General features: G+C 39.1%; 1 pseudogene; it reads left to right on the top strand.

The window, feature by feature from the left end:
• Positions 1-5,185, top strand: part of LOC140928612 (uncharacterized) — a 61,183-nt pseudogene extending 55,998 nt beyond the window's left edge.
• The last annotated feature ends 815 nt before the right edge of the window (positions 5,186-6,000 follow it).

The following is a 6,000-nucleotide window of genomic DNA, read 5'->3' on the forward strand; positions in this document are numbered from 1 at the left end:
TCCGAGTTGTTTGCATAGTCTGTTATTTATCCAACAAAAGGTAAACATTCTCGAGAACGGGAGCATCCGTTGTGGACTGTAAGATCTTTTAGATTTCACGCTGAAAACAGTTGCATTAAAATATAACAACAACAATAACAATCGCCTGTTAATCCTACAAGCGTGGCCTGTGAAACTATGTAAGAACCAGAAGAAAGCGACATATATTACAAGAACAGTCCTTGACCAAAGTGCACTGAAAAAACTAACAGAGGAACCGTTGCCAACTAAGAAAGTAAGAAGAAGGAAAAAGGTTTCTGGCAGAGAAAGAGCGTGCACGTTTCGAGCATTGTATTTGACCTTGCGCGTGATCTATTTTAGCAACTTGTCAAATGGTTTCGAGATAAACTAACAGCGATTTTTCAAAAATTCCTTCCTCTATGGCACTGCTCAAACTCTTGAACACAGGATCGTGAAGACTGTGAAAACATTCGGCCTTATTGTCTGTCGTTGTGTCGACCCTGAGAGCGCCTAGAGATTGGTAAGTCGCGACGGCGGATTCAATCGTTCTCGAGGATATTTACCTTTCCTTGGTAAGAGAACGGACGAAGAAAACTTGAAACAGAACCATGAATCTTTCAGTTATTCATCCATTCTAATAGTTTCGTGAATCTTCTTTTCTAAAGTGAAGCGAGCACACTTTCGTTCTTTTCACTCCGTGATAGTAAAGTGCCTCCATTCGCCGCGCCGAATCGCTTGAATCCATTTCTTTCTTCGTAAAGAACCTTGGCAAAGGGAAGATAATCAACTTTCGTCTCTGCTGGAGTTAAATCTCCTCTTTGATGGCTCTTAAGCACGTAACAACTCGAAGGAAACCATATTGATCGACTGAATCGCTAAGACGCACAGTCAAAACAAAAACTCTCGGGGCCTCACTAGCCTCGCTTTCGTGCAAATAGACCCGGGCCGACCGAGAGATCCGCCATATTTGCATTCGGTGTATGCGCTTGAATTTTTGGAAATAGTTCGGTGAGAGTCGGTACCCAGGGGCTCTTTCGCCCGTATTTGAAAACTTTCGTCCCGCCTTTTCTTCCGACCCGATTGACTACCCCTGGGTCTCCGAGGATGAGACCCACGTAGAAATTCTCCTTGGTAAACACGCGTTCCAAACTGGTCACCATTTTTTCTGCCAAGAACAAAATATGTGATTTACCCGAGAAATGATTTTTTTTTCTTTTAAACATAGAAAATTTTTGAAAGTTAGGAAATCAATGCCACGAGAGTGAAAACGCTTTATTAGCAACATTCAGTGATTGATTTTTCTTTCCCACTTACATATTGCTTGTCTTACACTCTTTGCACGCTTTGCCTTTTTGATAGTTGATTTGTTTCTTGTGTTATTGTCATGTATAGGCTATTGTGTGATGTTTCTTACACTTCTCACTAAATTATTCCCTACCAATTAGCTCCTGTTCGCATTACGGCAATCATTCCGTCCTCGGAATACACAGTATACGAAAACTATACCATAACACTTACGTGCTACATCGAAGGCGATCCCACACCGAGCGTAGAGTGGAGAAGAGTTGGAGGTAAGACTTCTAACTTTCTTAAGTCATTTTAATGCTTGTAAATTCTCGTCCCTCTCTCCCGGCCTCTCGGATCCGGTCGGGATACTTCAGATAATATAATATATAGATTTAGACAAAGCTAAAGTGAAGCTTCCGTTTATAGAGCATTTTCACATGACGTTATGACGGCCATATTGGTGTTCCAAAACAATGAAACGGCGGCCATGTTGATGTACCTCTTCCTTGGGATACCTCTATTAAAGGGACACCTCTATTCCGGCGACACATGATTTGGTCCTAAAGAAATGTTCACATAATCTTTGTATTTATTACCTTTATTGAAGGGACACCTCTATTCAGGGGAAAGGGATACTTTTTCTGGGTCCGGAAACCTGGGTTTAACCTCCATTCAGGGGACACCTAAGTAATCAAAAGTACGTCAAAAGTGACTCACCACAAAAATCGTCGATAAAATTGTATTCACTAGTCACCATGGCTACGGCTTTCAAAACGTGAATTAACTCACCTCAATCAATGTTCTGCAGTTGTGGGAATTCGACACATAACATCGCAGAGAAGTTAATCATAATTTGTTATACACTATCTAGTTGCTTGAAATAATGACTGCAGCAGATTCCATAGTCTGCAAGAGCAGACGTCTTTTTCGGCTCTAATCATAGCTCAGTTGGTAGAGCATCGCACCGGTATCGGTTCAAACCCCGTTAAAGTTCTGAATTTTTTTCAGGCTTCTTTACGCAATTGCATAAATTGCGTTCACTGCGACGATCATTTCTTCATTTTCATTTCATTTCCGCAGTTCATATATGATTTATTTCATATATCATTAACACTCATTTCTTTCACGGGAACATATGAACCCACAATTGACCTGCTCCCAACGTCAGTGGCTTCATAGCTCAGTTGGTAGAGTATCGCACCGGTATCGCGAGGTCACGGGTTCAAACCCCGTTGAAGTCCTGATTTTTTCAGGCTTCTTTATGCAATTGCATAAATTGCGTTCACTGCGACGATCATTTCTTCATTTTCAATAATATTTTATTTGTTGGTAAATTCTTAACAAACCCAAGCCCAACCTCCCTTCAGGGGATACTTGACTCAGTCCCGAGGGTGTCCCCTGACTAGAGGTTCCACTGTAACAAGCTCTAAGCCACTAAAAAAATCTTCAAATCCCTACTTAACTTTAGGAGCCTTTGGCATCAATTTACTTTAAGAGGGTGGCGTTAAATGATTAAGAAAAAATATCCCGCAAACACACGTAGAATGAAAAACTCTCCCAGCAAGCTGAAAGTCGCATATTTACCGCAAAAAAATCACTATGCATCAAGTTCAATCACAGTAGTAGAATTCGTCCAAACTACGTATACATCATCAACTCCCCCCGCCACTACACCCCTTTGCGAAGTTGTAGGTCTCTTCCAGTAGTAGCAATTTACTTGTTACAATTTCTGGGGTCAGTATTTCTGTCTTTAAGGCGAGAATCAGGACCACTTTTGTGTCCCGGTAAGCTTATTGTGTGTTTTCTTATTGGGTGCGGACGAACAGTTATGTGTAGCCTGTACGGCGAGGCGTTTATTTTGTTTGAGGGCAGACATAATAACCTATTCCGCTACCAACTATAACTCGTTAACCTACTATAATTCTTAACCTACAGAAACTGTGCGGTACGTGTTCAGGTGTTGTGCGGTGCATTCATTGAGCAACGTGCGATAGACTTTAATACACTACAAATTATAAACGTTACAACAACTTAAAACTTTTTTTCGAAAAGCCGAAGAGTCTGTCGTTAAAAGAAAGGAGAACTCTTTCATATTTTAGATACTTTTTTCAGCAAGGATTGAAAAAGTAAACAAACGCATCAAACTTCATTCATAAGGTATTCAGGGCATGAGTTATGGGGAAAAAGTAGCACAATGCAAAATTATTGAGTGGCTAGTAATCAATAAAATAATGACTAAAAATTCAACGGAGCATGTACTGAATAACAACACTTCAGTTTTATTCAAAAGGCAATGAGTAGCCCGCCTGAACTGTTTCTAAATTAAAATCTCGCGATCTGCAGTCTCAAGAACGTGTTTTGAGCTAATGTTACCAATGAACAATAAACAGATAAATTATTTCTTGAAAATTTTTAATCAAAAAACATGTAAGTTAATTCTTAATTGCAATTTGCGTAACGCTAACTGGTTCTTGATCCGTCCACGCAAGTAAAATCGGCTGAGAACATGCCAAAATGCAACATAAAATCAGTTTCAATTTGGGCACATTTTGTAGTTTTTCTTTCACGCTGATGTCAAAATGTACAAAACGTCTCTGAAACCTTTCTAAGTACAAAAATTTCCTTTTAAAAACGTACTTACTGAGGTGTCAAATCCGTTTCTTCCCCTGCCCCTTAAAAACCACTAAACATATGCTCACTAGACGTCATAACGAAGTTTTCTCGGATCGATATCTCATAGCCATAGGCGCGCTCGCGGAGGCTCCGCTATTGCGTATATAACATTTAAACCGAGGAAAAGAGTGAACAATAACATCTACGCTCATGCAATTAACGAAAATGTTATCTCCTTCCAGGGTCACTTCCTTCTACAGATCGTCTTACCATAAACAAAATTTATGATCTGGACCAGAGGCTTTCTGGTGTGGAATACGTGATCGATAGAGCGGTCCTCGATGACGCTGGCACTTACGAGTGCTCTGCAGTAAGTCAATACGGCTCGGCTAAAAATCAGGTCAAGATAAATGTCATGTCTGGACTTCCACCTGGCACAGTGCCTTGATAGGTAAGAGACTGGTGTGCTTTTGAGAGGAAATAGCTACTTTCTTAGGTAGCGGTTCCGTTAAACCTTTTTTCTTCGTTACAATTTCATTTGCAATCCAACGAAACGGGAAGCAGCGCCTATTAGGAGAATATGTAGATACATTCATTTTTCGGTATTTGATGAGAAATGTGCTTGCAAATGAATATTATAGCGTTTACATGAAGTGACCGAGAGCTGTGGTGGTTAGAATGAAAGTGAGTTTTACTCATTGATTTGTGAAATTCTACTGGACAACATCGTTTACCTCGAAAAGCTACCTGTTTTTTGCATCCCTAATTGTTTCCTAATGTAATATGTCCATTAAATTAAGTTATGAGAAATTGAGTTAGGTGAAATAAATGATAGTTTTGAGCTGTAAAAGCGTTTGCAACATGATTAACTTAAGCAAAAAAGGTTTTTTTTAGGTTGGCATGCTGAAATAAATAAATAAATAAATAAATAAATAAATAAATAAATAAATAAATAACCTGATTAAACTGGAAAGGAAGATTAATTAGTGATAATTTTAAGTTTTAAAGCCTGAAATTATTCATTAATGAGCTTGCTGAATGGTTCTTGGTATTTGGGTTTTTTAAACCCTTCAATCGAATTAGATTAAAAAGTCCCTAAATTGAAAGAAACTTTTTATCAAGTTATTGTACTTTTCCTTTGTCATTTACAGATAACCAGAAGCCTTAATTCTTAATTGAACCAATAACTCACAGAACAAGTCAAGTAATTTTAAGGAGAGAGAGTGATGTAATGAGTTACGAGATACAATTTTATTGTGACTATTATAGAGACTAATAAATTTTTTGTGTCTAAACAATAAAGGGCTCACTTAATCTTCTCACCGCAGCTCATTCAGTCTTCTCGCTGGCAGGTCATATGGCAGTTTCCCTTGACATTTCTTCTTAACACATTTTGACGTCTCTGTCCCAGGTCAGACGTCGAAAGGTTCATGTGCCGAACCTAATGCGTAAATTACTGTAATTTATTTTCACTGGTAGACATTGTAGACCATTGCACTTCGTAGAAATGAATTGAGTTCAACGAGTTAAGTTCGAAGTCTGAATCAGCCGTCGAATTTACATCAGTTGGGTCGGCCCAAATAGGTATTAAGTTCGGTACATGAAAAGTTCGACGTTTGAACTGGGACTTACTTAACACGCAACAGGTTAGGGAATCTATTTGTCACAGTGCAGACACTCAAACCGGGACACTTGGAATTAGATTGTCCAATCACAAAAGATTCTCAAGTTTTTTTGCAAAAGGACCAATAAAATTATAGTATTCAACTATGCAACCGTTTAAAATTTGAAAAACGTTTAAACTGACCCGACCTCTCGGGAAACAGCCCTTAAATTTATAATTGTTATTGGTCCGTTTGCAAAAAAGTGTTTTTTTTTTTTTCCTGAAAACGTTGTGATTGGGCAATCTTCCTCCAAGTGTACCGGTTTGAGTGTCAGTACTCTAACGAATTTCGCTGGCTTAGCAAGCCTGCTATCATCATCGTGGTCGTCATCGTCATCATCATCAGCACCAGCGTTTGTGTTCACTCTTGAAAGAGGAACCCCTGCCTGAATCGATCCCACAAGTGTCTGTGCTTAGCCAATCTTGATCATAAGGGT

The sequence above is a fragment of the Porites lutea genome, chromosome 2 (assembly GCF_958299795.1).
Source record: "Porites lutea chromosome 2, jaPorLute2.1, whole genome shotgun sequence".
NCBI lineage: Eukaryota > Metazoa > Cnidaria > Anthozoa > Scleractinia > Poritidae > Porites > Porites lutea.